The following is a 17,163-nucleotide window of genomic DNA, read 5'->3' on the forward strand; positions in this document are numbered from 1 at the left end:
GAATCAAGGAGTGACTCTGTTGTCACTATGCCAGCAATGCAAACTTTTAACAGCATGCTGAATGTCAATTCTCTTCCATAACTTTTTACCCTCTTTTTCTACAGGATTTTTCTTTTCTGAATTATTTTTGGAATCATGGGTCTGCAAAATTCGATTTCCTCTCTTCACCCCTCTATTCCTCTCCCAACTTCCGTGGAACCAAGAAATTAATTTCTTTCTGTAATAATTGCAGTGTGGAATGGAGATTATATCATAGAAATTAGAGATGCAAATAGGCAAGTTAGGTCATTCAGAAGTGCATCTGCACTGTGTATGCATGATGACTCCCTATACTTTAACATGTTCTCTAGTGTTTTGTCCAATCCAATTTTGTAAATTGGCTTGACTTCTATTTAAATTGTTAGACTGTTCCATAATACAGTGATATTACCAAGAGGAATGTCCTACATATGACCCAATTTAGGGATTTTATTTTCTTTTAATCAGGCTTTTGCTATATAAGTTTAAAAACTTCTGGCTAAAACCATGTGGGAAAATATACAGAAACCGTCCAAGACCACTGGAATGGTGATGCAGCTTGTAAACACTTTGAAGGAAAACTGTGGATTAATCTTGTCAATAAGTGCATTACAGGGACTGCTTCCACAGCAGTTCTTCCTACACAAGCAACCATTGCCCCAAACAGGAGCTGTTCAAGTGCAATAGCTGCAAAATCAATCCTGCTTTATGTAGCATTCCTTGAATAACAAACTGAAAGTGCAGTGTATTATTAGTTTATCTGCAGTCTGGAAGTCTCTCAGTTGTTTTTTGTTTTGAAGTGATGAAGTGCAAAATTATTATGTAACTGCCTGAGCAGAGATCCATTAATCTAACCCCAGAAGTTTAAAAATTATTTGCCCTAGTTTATTTGGTGGAGAAGGAGACAGGAGGCACAATGTTACTTAGGCACCTCACTGGTCTTGAGTGATTTCAGTGTGAGCTGGCCATCTACACAGCTGCTCGGTACTTTAGACCTTTGTTGCTTTTGGCCTGAATACTTGGCTTCCCATTCCCTGTTCTAAACACAGCTTTGGACTTCTAATTCAGAAATTTATTACATGGGGCATCAAAAAGAATAGATGAGGCTTTAGTAGTTCTTGTGTGTGTTAGGGTTTTTCTTTTTAATTTAATTAATTGGCCATTGTTATGTAGCTAAACGTTATGATTTTGTTTCATAAACAGTCAGTGGGTTCTGTTGGCACTTGGCTGCTTTGGAAATCAAAATTCTTTTTTCAGGTGCCTGAGGCTGTGCATGGTGTTCTGGGCCAGAGCAGCAATGCAGTTTTGAAATTATTTCCCCAACTGTCTCCACTTAGAGAGCTCTAGTTTAGTTTGCAAAGTGTTTTTGGTATGAGCTAACTGAATTTTGTTTCTTTTCAGAAAAACTAAACCAGAAGCTTTGCTCTGCTCACACACCCAAACCGCTTTGACAGCTGGTGATGGTCCAAGCCTGTAACGCGGCCCTTGAACAACTTGGAATTGCCTGGAGCAATACACACTCATTTCAGGGAACTAGACTAAACCTAGTCTGAAGTTCCCCAAACTGCTTGAATTGTAGCTATAGGGGCCTCAATACTAAAAATTTTGACTGACTTATCTGTGTGCATAATGTCAAATTAGTGGTTATTGATAAATTTCGCTTGAGATTTTAGGAATATAGTGTTTGGCCCCACTGTGTGTCAGTTTGGACCCTTGAGTGCATTAGTGACTCTCTACGTCCCTCTTCCAATTCCACTGGAAAAATAAGTCGTCTTTCTCTCCGGCTTAACCACTTGGAAACTTCATCATCTTGAATTTAAATTGTTTTTTCCTATTTACAAAACCAGGAATGGTTTCTAAGAGCTCTGCCACTCCCACATTGCTTTCTTTGCCTCTTTTCCAGCTGGGTCCAGTACGATTCCTGTGTTGAGATAACAAAGCACCATTTGCAGGGTGATGTGGGTGGAGGCACATTGAGAGGTTGTAACTGCCCACCACACATTTAGATATCTTTTCACTGAATCAGGTGAAAAAGATAGTACTTAATGCCTTTAAGAAAGGGCTGCCTGCGTGACAAGTACAAATTATACTTCATGTTCATGTAATTTGACCAGTCAACACCTGGCCTGAAACAAGTGATATACTGTTAAAAGAAAATTCCAAAGCCACATCTAACAACAGACGTATCATTTTCCCAGTGAAATAAACAGGCAGTTAAAACCCCATCTGCGCTCACATCTTCCCAGAAACCAGAAACTCTAAACACTCAAAATTTTACAGATAAGATTTAAAAAAAAATGAAGAGAATGTAGGTAATAATACACCGGTTATAACTGACACATTTAAAAATTATTATTAATGACTTAAGAATAAATTTTCAGGTTTTGAATCATTATAAAAATAGAAACATTTTCAGATAAAACCTGGAAAATAAAAGTTCATCAGATAGGGTCTCTATCAAAATATGTTTTATCTAGTAAATATAAGTACTTCTTTAGTTTTGTGTATATAAATAAGAAACCTGGAGTGCTTAGGTGACATTGGTTTAATAACTTCTGCTGAAAATAATTCTTTAAGTTCTGTTCACTGACAAAACTGAATGTAGATGCTCAAAAGATCAAACAAAAACAAAACAGTAAATAATTGTTCAAGAAAGTACTTTTGAATTGTGGCACTTGAAGTAATAACTGATTGGCTCCCTATAATACAATATTTACTTGAACCAACTTGGATGGAAATCCAAACCAAACCAAAACTTGCTGAGAAAAAAAGAATGTCTCCATGCATCAGAAATATGTGGATAGAAAAGAATTCAAGAGAGAATGAGGGCTTAAAACCAGAAAAAGAAAAGAAGGGATCTGCAAGATTCAGTGGCTACAAGGGAAGGAAGAGGTTTGAGGACTTACAGCAAGGAAAGTGCAGCCTAGTCTGCTTCAGGCAGTCAGCTGAGCAAGTTCAAACCCCCTCTCTTTGCTGCTTGACCCAAATCAGCCAAGCTTGAACAAGTTTGGGACTGACTCCTGTGGGCCCTCCTGTTCTGTGAGGGCAGAGCAGAGAACAATTAGTTGAGAGCATCTGTCCACAGCACAGTTTTAAAAAAGTACCCGAGACTGTGCTTTACATCTGGTTAGGTGTATATTCTGAGAATATCTTGTGGCTGGAGCCATTGATTGAGGAATGGCTCACACTGTTACATAAGATAAGTATCTGTCCTAAGAGGTGCTGGGCACAGGCCATTCCTCCTGATCTTGTTAGCACTCCTACTGTGAATAAGGCCTTTTTTACACATACAGCTATTTCTGATTAGTGCCACATGTGGATGCACTGGCCACACATGACATTAATCAGGAACAATTAATCAGGAACAATTAATCAGGAACAACTCCATGTGTAGACAAGCCTAAATTTAATGTGAGAGTGGTCACAGAATGGTGTTCTCCACGGGAGTGACCTTAGAGCAGAAGAGTAATTGCCTGTCATTTCCCATGTGAATAATACTGCTCTTGGCAGGGACAGAATAGACATTTGAGAATAATTTAATTTTTTATTACCAGGTACATACAGATACACTGTTGTCAACAACACCCAGTCCCATAAACACTGGAGTGTGGGTCACAAAAGTGAGTACCTGTCACTGTTGCTGCCTAGTATGTACAGCATTAAGCTTGCCACGCATTACTAGACACTTGTGAGCATAGCTGTGTTGGCCAAAGGTATGAATAAGCGCATTTATTCCTTTATATTAGGAAAGGATAACTGCAGAGAACCTAACCCTTTGTCACTAAATGGCTTGCTTTGCTCAGGCCAGTACTGGGTTAAATTTTCTTATTTACAACAAATTATTGCTAGTGCAGGGCGGTTGTCAAGTTCTTGTGGGCAGCTTTTAAAGACCAAGGTGGCTCAGGGTGCCACAGGATAACCTCTTCCTGTTGCCATCACAGGAGTTTCCTGAGCTAGGGCTGGTAGGAAGCAAGATTATTCTGGAGGTGGGCTGATGTGCTCAGGGAACATTTATCCATAGCTGGCATGCAAACTGGCTGTTAAATTATTTGTGTGCAAGCTCTTTTCTGTACCATCTTGTGAGGAGCCAATTGCCCGTGCTTAGCCTGCTCAGGGTGTGACCAATGCTTCTTTGTCCTTTTCTTCTCCCTGCTTTTTGGCGGTCAGACGAAGATGGTGCTGCTCTGGTTCAGTTCCTGGTTGGGTTGGTAGGACCCTAGTTCCACAATGCTAGGATAATGTGCTCTTTCTCCTCAGAATATTTAGTGGAATTCACTCCATATGTAACTTGCCATGAAATTCCTTAAAATTCCTTGAAAGCCATTGTGTCATAAATGAGGATAGATTTTTTTATGTTGTTTTATTTAATTTATTTTGTTTTATTTTATTAAGGAGAATGCAAAATAGCAGGCAAGTATTCAAACCATGTTTGTATTTGGTCTGATTTGGAGCCACACATAACCACGTTTCCAGTATCTGGGACTGCAGCACATTTTTGAGCAAGTATCTTCTATTGAGTTCTGCCTCATGGGGAATTAGAGCTTGTGAGACTAACCTGCTAGTTAAAGTGGTGATATGGGAGACCCAGATTCATGTGCATGTTCTGTGCAAAGTGAAGCAGCTAAAGTGGGACAGATTGAGACTTATTTTTTTTCAAAATGCTGAACGGCTTTGACATTTGACCACTTCCTGGAGAAACAGGAGAATGGATTTTAGTTCCTTCAATAAATCGAGCAGAGAGGAGACTTCAGAATGTGTTTCCCCAATACACATGTATGTGCCCTAATCCTGACAGATGTGTGCCCTGACCCTGCTGTTCCCTCCTACCTCCCCCTGCCAAATGCTGAATGTGAAATTCCCAGCAGGGATTAGGCATGAGGTAGGGCTGTGAGCAGCTTCACAACCTAGCATGTGCCTACCTGTTGATTTCTTGCTCTACTTGCAATTATGAGCAGTGATTGAAAAGGATCTGTAGGTTGCAGTAGTGCTAAAATATTAACCTGAGGTACCTAAAGTTGGAATTAGGCACCTGATTAATTTATAGATTTAGTTAATAAAATCTGAAGTACAGTATAACTTAATAATTAGTTTCTGTAATAAGCATTTCATTTTTGAAATAATATGTGTTTCATGTATGTATATATTTGGCATTTTTAATTATCCGTTTTTTTTTAAGACTCTTGTGAAGAAGATCTTTTCCAGCCTAACTGATGCTGTGATTCTGTGATATAATTTGTATTATAATGTCATGTAACTCAAGTGTAATTCTAGAAATAGCATCTTGTTACATTTTACTGCACCATTTTAAATGATAGTCAGTGAAGAGAGTGTGCAGGGTTGTTTTTGCAGATCACTTTTTATGCTGATTCTAGATGTTCAAACCCCTGAAAAATAGTGATTTGGCATTTGTAACTTTACAGTAGATTTATGCTTTCAAAACCTCTTAATTAGCTCATGGTGAAATGCTTTTCATGGTGGCACACCTTAGAGGCCACCTAAAGCTCCAGCTGGACCAGGACATACCTGTTCTGTTGTGTCCCCTACGCAAGGGTGCTGCAACCTGCTCTCTGATCTGTGCAACCTTTTGATACACTTAGGGTTGCAAGATAAAGAGTTAGCTTTAAATTCCAAAGCCATAAATATGTTTTCTACAGTTAACAAAAAGAACATCTCCTCTACTTCTGTGATCATATGGAATTGGAGATACCTGTGAAGCTTGGTCTAGCAGTAATTTGAGGGGTTGGATACAGGGCACATCTGAATCGGGAATCTATTATCACAGAATTTAATTCCTCCATTTATTTCCAGAACATGAATCTGTTGACTTTTAGGTCATGCTGTCTCTTCTGCTACATCTTCACTGGAAAGGAGAAATAGAGAGTATTGAAGATGTTTTTTGGAAGACTTTTTTTCTTAGTTTTTTTTTTTTTTGAGAGTTGAATTAGGAAGGTCTGTATTTGAACATGAATGTTAGTCTTAAATGAATGTGATACAGATATTTGACTATGCTTAAATAAATAAACAATATCATAAAGGGAACACAGCCTTTAAAAATGTCAGCTATCAAAAGTTCCTGCAGGTTTTTTTCACTTAAATTTATGGAAGTGGCATTCAGATGACAGATACCCAAGGTTTTCACCTTGGGAACATAACTGAGTAACCATTCATTAAGTAATCATAAAGTGTTCTTGAACAATGAAGTCAATGTTTTCAGCACTTAACATACTTTACCTTGAAAGCAGGAATCTTCTTCCATCCCCTATTCTGGGACACAAATTTGTCCTAAGTTATAGGGAACACTGCTTCATTTTTGTTGTTTGCTTTTTCCTGTCAAATCTCTTCTTAATGGGACTAACAGCCTTCTGTTCAACTTCTGACTTTGCATATCTCTCTTAAAGACTGTAATAAAACCTGAAGTTTACGTTTTGATTGTAGAAGGGCTGAATTCTGCCTTCAGGTGAAAAAACATCAATCTCCTTGAAATAAATGAAACTGAAGCATATTTCTTGCAAAATGTTGCGAGGAAGGTGAGCAAAGTGTTATTATACCAATCTTTGCAGATAATCTGAGACAAAGAGGATTAATGAATTGTCGTGATCCATTGAAAGAATCATTAGTTAAAACTATTACTGGCACTCAGGAATTTCTGGGCTACCAGTCCTATGTGCAATCCACTTGGCTGTGATTCTGAAACTAAGGCACCCTAGGGTGGTGGATAACTTACTCTGCCAAGAGGTTACCTGGAAGGTTGTTCAGGTTCTCCAGCATAGTGTACTTGGATCCACACACTGCTTTGCAGTTTATGGAAGCAAATCAGCAGTAAACAAAAGTCTCTGGAGGCCACGGCTGAAGAATGACGTGTAAAGTTTGGTGTACGAGGTGGCACAGTTGATGCTCAGCTCACACAAGGCAGGGCAGTGTGAACAGAGGGGACATGGAGGAGGGAACATCATGATGAGACTGAATAGGGTAGGAGTCGAAGGAAAAGGAAATGAGAGGAGGATGAGAGAAAAAGCAGAATGGGATTGGAAGGGATTATAGAACTAAATTAGACAAAAGTGTATTAATTTATGTAATTACTCATAATTTAAAGAGTGCCCATTATCTATATCTATCTATCTATATATATCTATATCTATATATATCTGCTTATTTTCTATGTATCATGACAACGCTACTTTGGAAGGCATTCCAGGAATTATTGATTGGTTCTGCAACACAAATGAATACTTGTTAATTTGATTTTCTGAGTTTAACAAAGTTAGTATTGTAGTTTGTGATAGATTGGAATCAGAGTTGCAGAAGCACAATGAATTAAAATGAATCCTGAAAAAATAAAGGTTTGCACTTGCTCCCACTGATATTAATATCAGATTTCAAACTGACTTTTATTAAAGCAGGATTGTACTTTTACATGAAAGCCCTGATTTCCTGAGCATTAAATTTTCTATTAGATGCAATGGGCATCTGTTTTACAGTTGAGAATGGAATATACATGCCTGTATTTTATCACTAAAACTCCAGTGTAAAATCTACCTAGGGCCACCTGCTTTCTTATTCTGAACTTCTGAAAGGGACTTTCCTTAAAATTTCCTGATTAGAAATACATACTTTCTGGTAAAATGCACTTTACTAATATACGCTGAATTATTAAAAAAAAAGGTTTTAATTCATTGGTGAAATGCATGAGATCATTGAGTAAGGGAGAAATGAGAGTGTAAGCATGCAAAACATGCCTATATGAGCTTATTTAGGATGGGCACATAATCAAATGTCAGAGACACACATACATATTTCTCTGTTGTTTCTTTCAGTTGCAGTAGCCTTAAGTGTTATTTTCACTGCTGTGGATACCACATTTGATAAGCATAACAAAAATGTGGTTTTCAAGCTGACCCTTTCAAGGCAGAATAGCCTGAAGGAAATGCACCCATTCTGCTTCAAAGAAGATCTGTCTGTAGGAAGGAGGAATAATATGCATGCATAAGTAATTAATAATGATCTGAAGCTTTGATATCTTGTAAGGCCCAGAAAATTACATTTTTGCAAGATGTAATATATTGTTGGGTTAAAAAACACAGGGCTTAATTCCATACCCTGTGACAAAATTTCTGTTGAGATAAATAGGAACTGGGCTTGAATAAGGACAGAAGTATCAAAAGCACTGGTTTGAGTGCTGTGTGTGTCCTTTTATTACACTAGTGAATACAGTTGTGGGTATCACTGCAATCCTTAATAGGATAATATGGATGAGAAAGATCTTCAATACAGAGTATAATGAGGTGCTCAAATAGCCTGACTTTTCACTTAATTTAAAGAATTCATTCCCCTGAAAAGCTCAATTTCTACATACCTAATAGTACAACATGAAATTCAGAGACCAAATCTCATTGACTAGATTTTGTTTGAATATGTTTTAAAACAGCTGCTTTGACTTCATTAGATGTCTTTAATGTAGCCATTTGTAAAGTCCTTTTCTTGTATAATAGATTAACTTGCAGAGAGGAACCGGCTGATACAGTGATGCCTTTTGACAGTCCTATTTTTAGAATCAGAGGGAGGTACAGTCAAATAAAACATGCTGCAATTAATAAGCCAGATACCAAGTATGGATCATTATGAGGAAACTCTCTTTGTATTTTAACAGCCTTCTGGGGCTTCCTGCCCATCTTGTAACCACAGAGAATGCTACCAGGCACCAAAACCTGGTGAGAAAGTACCTTATCCATTCATTTGTAATAGGTCTATACATACATTTCTTTTCTAATTTATTTTTTTTTTAGTGACAAAAGATGAGAAGCTGACTATCAACTTCCACCATTTATTAATCTCTCCTCTCACGTGTTGTTTCAATTGGACATAAGGACACTGAACTAACAGGTAACAACCCTTTTATATGCCATGGCTACAGCAACACCACTCTGGTACAGTACACAACAGTGACAGATCAAGGTTTAAAAAGCTGGGGAATATGTTATTATGATGTGTACATGGGTGGGGGTTAATCTACTCAGGACACAAATGGTCAGTTAAACAGAAGCATGAAGAAATTCAAGAGATTTAGTAACAACTCCCTAAAGTTTTACTAAAAGGAAAATTGCAATTATGGGATCAAAGGAAGTGGATGAAGCATGGTTTTGCTTTTGCTGCATTATTAGCACAGGGAAAAGATCTTCCTGATGGCAGTCTGATGGCAGGTTAGTTTAATTCTATGCCTGAAATATGTCTGGCAGAGTTTAGATGTTGCCTTAATTGAAACATTACACATTTAGAAATTTGAGTAGCAAGCTGATAGTGCTTGCAATTGAAAACACCTATGTATTTTTGCATAGATGAACTTTCCTTTGTATGCAAATCAGGCACTGGTTAACTTGATATTGCCAGAATATGGGTATTGTCATAGAACAGCTTTTCACTGAAAATCTCTTTCCATTAGAGTGATTAGGAAGGAAAACATTCAAACATAGGCTTCCTTGACTGGAAGCTTGGATTGGCAAGATGAGATTAGTTAAACTAATTTAGGAATCCATCCCCTTTGATACATTGATGGGTTGTTTGGTGAGAAAGGCTGAAGAAATGCTGAATCTATAAATGCAATTTCCCTACAGGTCAGCTACACTCAGTGCCTCTGTTCTTCCAGTGCACTGTACATTCCCCTTACCTTTTCCCACAGATAACTTAGATAAATTGGCTCCCACAGATGCTTAGGCAAATTGGTTGTGCATTCTCACTGAGCACTGAAGGAGAATGTGCAAAGCAGCTAATGGTGCAGGGGATGAGCTCCCAGAAGTCCTTCTGATGCATTTCATGGTGGCATTACCTCTGACAATGCAGGCACTTGAATGCTATGGCATATTTTTAAGTATATGAGGTATTCCTATTATTTTCAGTTACCACATATTTTTAGCCACATTGAGACAGCACCTTTCAAGGTCATTAATAAACAACAGAAAACTAAACAGGCATTCCAAGGAAACAAACTTGTTACATCTGTTTTCTGCAATCCATTGTCATTACATTGACTTTTTGTTTACTCCTAATCGAACAGTTTGTTATCTAATTCTGTATACTCACATCCTACAAACAAGTTATCTATTCTAATGCTCTGTCTAGACAAAGACTTAGAGGTGTGATGTTAGCATGTACAACCAACTTTAACCCATGCAAACCTGTTAGAGCCTAGGCTCCCTATCATGCTTTAAGACATTCTATTGAGCATGTTTTAAAGGTAACGTGTTCTGTCTAAAGCTTAAGAAAAATACAGTTTGACAAAAGCTTTAAGAAGACAGCAGTGTACGTCACTAGTCTCTTTGTGGAGTTACTTGATTCCATCCCCCCCTTCAAGCTGGAAGAGTATTTTTTTGTAAAACAATGTGTCTTTGTTTTATTTATAAACCTGCCTATCACTTTTGCCTTTGTGGAAGACTCCACAGTTTTATCTAGGCTCTGTTTGCAATGAATTTTTAACTGATGTATTTGCAGTTGCATTTAATCTTTAGTGTGGACTTCAAGTTCTGCACTGAGCTACACAGTTAACCTGCAGAGCAAACTCTACCAATAATACTTGCTTTTTGACTAAGGTAGCATGTCTGTATTAGTGTTGCAATAATTGTCCTGTATAATACCAGTTGTTCTGAATTATGTGGTCAGACTCAAGTGTCCTATGAGATGTATGTTGAATTCAGTTTTTCCCAGAGCAGCCATCACAGAAAAACAGATTTTCTGAATATAGGAATTACTTGTATATAATTTTTCTGATCTCTCATTTATTAGAACAGTTGATTGATGTGCAGAGTACTTCATCTGAATCAAATAAAACATGTGCATAACTTTACTCTCTAGGACTATCTTGGATTTCCATATTTAAAATCTGACAGCTGAAACACGAGGGATTTTTATCCATGTATAACCACTGTATGACTACAGTAATGAAAAAAAATAAAAAGAAAAAGATATTTTCATGTCTATTGATAACAGTCGAAGATTCATCTCCCCTGTGTTGCCTTGATCTTTCTCATTTTCACAGTTTCATTTAGTTTGGTTTTGTTTGGTTTTTTTTTTACAGGTAAGGCAAAAATAGGAGTAATTCTTTAATACTCTGATACTCACTTTATGTGATAGCATGTGTTTTGTATTTGTTCTAACGTGTTTACTTTATCATTGAATACTGTCAAGTATCAACCATCTAGAACCAACCTCTTATTAATTTAGATTCACTTATGTCTTAATTTTTTGAGTCTGATGATAGTAGATGCTATACCACCATCTTTATCTCTTATTCTCTAGTATGCTTAAACCATATTTTAGGACATATTCATTATCTACTTATTTTAATGCTTGCCTTTGTAAAAATCCATTTTACATCCTCAGACATTCTCATGTCCTCTGTCAAGGTCTCTGGCAGTTCAGTTTTCAGTGTTCCTACATTGTATTATTTTGCACTGCCATGCCCTTAACACATTTTTTCTCAGTGATTCTTCTTATACATGCCCTACATAATTCACTGAAATCAATCTCTATTTCATTCTCTTGTCTCACTTTCAGTACCCTCCCACTTTTCATATTGAATTTTTTTCTTTTTTGATTATATAATTTTAATCTCTCTGGTAAGGTGGTTTGTGTTTCTTCTTGTATTCTTAACAACCAGGATAAAGCTGCTCTGAGTGATACATGGAACCAAAGTCAATATGTCCCCTCATATCTTTTTTCCTACCTTTGAAATACTGCACTGTGTAGAGTGTGTAGAGTAAGATCTTTGCTTTTATTTCACATCTGGAATGTTCTGTCGGGCCTGTTCAGCACCCAGAGCGCCACAGTGTGTGAACACGGCTGGTGTTACCAACAGGTCCTCAAAATTCAGCATCCACAGTAACTCTGTAGGATCAGTTAAGCAGCCCCAGGCCACCTGCAGGCCTGCAAGATAGTTCTTTTCTCCAACTTAGTCAATTGGAAACACAGTCTTTTTACAATCCAATCCATACTCTGATAAATAGTATTCTTAATTAGCGTTGGATTTATTCATGTAGTTGATTTCATTAGGCAGCATGATGATGAACATTCATTCTGCCTCATAAATATAAGTTGCACTAGCCTAGCATCACAATCTGGTGTGAGTTACATGATCAGTGTTCTTGCATATGTTCTTGGGGAAGGAAGTTGCATTTCAAACAGAGACAAAAGAAATATGACACCATTTTGACTTGATGAGAGAAGCATGCCAGTGTCCTGTCACGGACTGGATGCTCTACTTTATCTTTTAGTAAAGGGATACTATTTAATCTATAATGCACACGAGCATTTTCAAATGATAGGGCAGGACAACAGGCTTGTAAAATGATGGTCTGCTTTTGCCAAGGTGGGTTGAAACTCCTGCCTCTGTATTGTTTGTCATTTCCCTGCCAATGTAACTTCAATGAGGTAAGAAAAACATTCCAGATCTTCATGTTATAAGATGGAGAACTTCAAGCGGTAATTATTTGATCATTCAAAACTGGGTACTTTTGTCTGTGGCAGAGGCTTTCTCTTAGGTGGGAGGTGAGTGTGAGCCCATATACTGGTTTTGTAGGTTTTGTCCCTTGCCCATAGGACCCTAGCATTATGGAACAATGGGAGTACAGAATGATCTGTGGAATAGAGCTTCTTTTTCCCTCATGCTGCTGCCCTGAGTAAGATAACATCAAAGAATCTTTTTCTTTTAGAAAGAATAGATCTAATAAAAAAAAGTCCCTTTTCTGCACAAAATGTGGTAGTGTGATCTGTCCAAGGTTATAGGTGCCAATACTGTCTAATTGCTCTTGCTGCCTGTGAAGTTCTAAGAACAGCTTTATAATCTTTCATTATCTTGAGACAGGTGGAAACACTGTTCATTAAAAATTTAGCGCTCTTCTCATTTATTCAGAATAGATTAACATAGTGGTGCACTATGATAGGTTGTTGCATATGAAACCAGTAGTGCTGTTACCCTTGAGCCAGACACACAGCTTGCTCTTAAAAGGATGCTGTAAATGCACACAGTTCTCTATCAATCACAGTAAAGGCACAGGACTTTTCAGAAGTGTCTATTAGTTTCAGGTGCGTCACTTCTGTGGTGCTTATCTTCATACAACTTAAGAGGACCCTGATTTTCAAAGAGCAAGTGTCCATCATTTTGTAAAAATCCAGTTATATTAAAGTGTCAGTCAAGTTGAAGTATCCAGACATACTAAGCCATTTTTTGAAGTCTTGTTCAAACCAATGTCTTCTGCAAGACTTTGTAGTCTAATTCACCAAACACAACGTATGGAATAAAAACAAGATGAGGCTTGAGAAGAGAGACATCAAAGGGAAAACACAGAATTTGTCATCTCAGAGCAGACCATTGATCTGAGGAGGACTGTGTTCTGCTTCCAGCTGTGGCCAGTACCTTTTGATTGTATAAAAAGGGCCAAACAAGTATGATTCATAGCATGCCATACTAAAATCCGTCTCAAGGGTTTTGCTTGTGTTCACTGCAAATAGATTGGTTAAGTAAGAGTGAGGTGGACAGGAAACCATGCACACCAGTTGATAGTTGATGAAGGAAGCATATCTGTGTCTAACATACAGGCAAAATGATATAAGACTTTAGGAAAATATCTTAGGGGAAATATTTTAGGAAAATATTATCCCTTTAATGGCTGCCAAATTCAGTGCCTACCTGGGTTATGTCTGCCTTGAACAGAAACACCTAATTTTGCAAGGTGAATTTCTTTGGAATTATTTATTTTATTTTATTTTTTCTTTTTTTTCTGATTGCTCAGAAAACTTTGTGATATTTCATTCATTTCTCCTTTGTGCAGGAACTGTTGCTTAAGTCAGAAATACAACTCATCAGCTAAGGCATTACTTCCTCAAAATGCAGATGTAAAGTTGGGAGCTGAGGGTCAACCTCTGTGTCATATTCTTCTTTTTCTTACATCAGCTCAAATTTATATCTTCCAAATTGTCGCATTATAAGAAAGTCAGTGCAGAATCATGGAATGGGGTAGGTTAGAGGGGATCGTTGGAGGTCATCTGGTCACCCCTTCCCTGCTCAAAGCAGTGCTAACATTTGGTAAAATTGATCAGGACCTTTTCCAGGAAAACTTTGAATATTACCAAAGATGGAAGTCTCATGACCTCTTTGAGCCTATTCCTTCACTTGACTATGCTTCTTATGCTTTTTTCCCCCATTTGTATTTAATTGCAGTCTCCCATGATGTGATTTTTTTAGGATTGCCTCTTGGCCTTCTGCTGTGCATTGCTAAGAAGAAACTGTCACTGTCATTTCTCTGTCTCTTTTACCCCCTTTAGGAAGTTGAAAATAGAAACTAGCCTCTCCTTTAGCTTTTTTTCTGAGTTAAACAAATCCAGTTTCCTCAACTTTTTGTCATATGTCGTGTCTTCTGCTAATGTGATGGAACTTCTCAGTTTGTAAATATTCATCTTATCCTGGGGAGCCCCAAACTCCACACAATGCTCCAGACGGGTCATTCAAGTGGTAAATTGACAAGAATAGTTGCTTGTTTATAAAATGGGTCATGGTTGGTTTCCCTCTCATCCCTCTACATTAATACAAAGGTAAAGACAAAGAAGGAAAACAAGATTTTGGGACTACAAGAAGGGAGAAAAGAGATGTCGTGATGCTCTGCTTAATTTTTCCTTCTAGTTCTTTCAGTTTTGCTTTTTTTTTCTGCATAGTGACACAACTTCAAAAGATGGGGCAGATGGTGCTGCTACTGATCCCAGCTATCAAAGAAACATCCTCCTGGGAGGCAGGCAAGAGATAAGAGTTTCAGCAAGTTCCAGTTTCATCCTGTCAGTTGTCTGGGAGGAATACCTATCCATTTAGGGATGGTTTACTATCAAGTCAAATATTCCCACTGATGTTTTTTGCATGCAAAATTGCTATTGTTTTAAATTGTGAGGCTTTTCTGTATTTGCAGACATTCTGCTTGCCCCTATAACAAGTAGAATGTGTGTGCAGCACATTAGGCTGGACTTTTGTACCTTTAGAAATACTGCATGTATTACTTGTTTGAGAAATTCTATGCGTCAGTGATTTAGACATAGGAATTGCCTTTCTAGTTTCTAGGTTTCATTGAAGAATAGTCCAAGGGAAAGCTCTGTGCTGGAGAAGCAAGACACATTCAAGACAAAATGAAAGCTGCGTCTGCCTGCTGTCAGGTAGGTTGTCTAGGCACATAAAGTCACAATTAATTGTCAAAGTCTTTTTGGGTGCGGGGAGGTCTCACCTCAGGACTCAATTTTTAGAAGTATTTAGGCAGCTAAGTGAACAGATATGAACATAATGCATTTTAAGGGATTTTAAGCCCTGCCATGCCTTGATTTCCTATTTTTAACATGGACATAATCTCTTCTTGCAATGGTGTGTGGAGATGAAATTACATATTCAAGTCTACAGAGTTCTCAGACACTATGTTGTGTGCAGGACATAAAGTTATTTCACGAGGTACTGTGATAGAGGGGTTTAATGCTCCTCCTATCTCAGTCAAGTCAATCCTCTGCTTCTGCTTGTTTGCCTTTTCCCTCCTGTTTTATTGTGATATACTTCTTTTCTTTGGGAAGCATACATTGATGAATACTGATGGCTGAGTGAGTGTTTTGGAAGAGGTATATACTTGTGGATTTCTTTTTTTCCATGACACTTCTACAAAAAATAACTGCAAAGCCATTCATGAATAAAACCTAGGCACTCACTATAACTGTGCAGAGTATAAATCACCAAAGAGGCAGTATTATGTTTGACTTTATAATATGCAGCAGAAGTGCCTTCACATCATCAGATGTTGATGCTATGGCTGCCATTCCTAAGTTGTTCTCCCCACACCCCAAGCTGCTGCTAATAAATTACAAACACATTTGCTCTCATTAATCATTCTTTGAAATGGCAGAATAGTCTTTGCTGATTGAAAATAATTATTAGCTTCTCAAAAGGATTAAACAGCCTGTTTAGATTTTCATTTATATCACCATTTTGATGGAGTGATGTGGGGGTATGTACACAGCCTTTGTCTTAAAAGTAGTAATAATAATAATTAATGCCGTGTAACAAAGAGTTTCAGAAGGACTTCAGACAAAGAGAGAAAGAAAAAGCAGGCAAGGTGAGCTATAGAATGAATGTAGGACACAGAACTGAACATAAGCTTGTGTTGGTCAGGAAACCTCCTACTGTAGCAGAGCAGTGATAAACACAAAGGAAACTACAGCATTCTCTACATAGCAGTGGAGAGACTTGAAATTTCTGGCTAACGTTACAATCGGAGCAATGTAATTAATCTGGAATTGAAAGAATACCACAGATGTTTAAAATTATTTTTTTCTACTGAGTCAGTATCCTGCACATTTACAAATTGTAGGTTGTGGATTAATAGCCCCTGAGGTTCATTACCCGATGGGCCTTGCTCCAAGCTTTGAATTTACACTCAGCAAAGTGTATTTGGATTGAGACAATTTCCTGAAGTCAGACCCCAAGACTTTAAAATAAAGTGTGTTTGCTTTTAGTGTTCTGTGGGCACTTGGATGGGAATGCTTGCTGGAGTGCCAGAGGTATTAAAGTAAAAAAATTAAAAAACAATGTGAAAAAAAGAACCAGGTAAGATTTAGCACATGTATATTTCAGAATAGGATGCAATGTGGAGATGGCCAGATAGTATAACCCTGTTAATGTCTTAGACTCAAAGTGTAACACTGCTTATATGATATTATATTTTCCTGCTGAAAGGCAGGGCTTACTAGATAGATCCATGTTCTACACTAATTTGATTGCGCTGTCTTGGGACATGAGCTAACACATCCATGCAGTGCAGTACACATCTCTGTGGAGGTACTTGCTGCATAGGGTTCGTTATATGATACAGGCAAGTCATCTAAGATTTTGGGTGGTAGTGAAAGACTATAAGTCATATTCATATAGGGTGAATTCCATCAAAGGCCTTGTGCTTGATATTTCCTATTGGCTCTCTGTAGGCAGCTCTCTGTCTTGACCCTCATTTTAGTTCTTTAAGTCATTCCTTAGAGTCTGTCAGCTGCCCAGTTCTCTAAACATGGCACTTAGATGTAAATGGGGCTGTTAAAATAAATCCCTCTGTGACTGTCATGTTTCATTCATCCTCAGTGGCATGCTTG

General features: G+C 37.8%; 1 long non-coding RNA gene across 1 annotated transcript in view; it reads left to right on the plus strand.

Moving 5' to 3' along the window:
- Positions 1–15,110: 15,110 nt before the first annotated feature.
- LOC139668947 (uncharacterized) overlaps positions 15,111–17,163 on the plus strand; it is a 49,722-nt gene continuing 47,669 nt past the window's right edge. The window contains exon 1 of the long non-coding RNA XR_011697151.1: positions 15,111–15,201. This is a non-coding gene — a long non-coding RNA (uncharacterized lncRNA). The remainder of the gene's footprint in view (positions 15,202–17,163) is intronic.

This window comes from Pithys albifrons, chromosome 2, assembly GCF_047495875.1.
Source record: "Pithys albifrons albifrons isolate INPA30051 chromosome 2, PitAlb_v1, whole genome shotgun sequence".
Classification (NCBI taxonomy): Eukaryota; Metazoa; Chordata; class Aves; order Passeriformes; family Thamnophilidae; genus Pithys; species Pithys albifrons.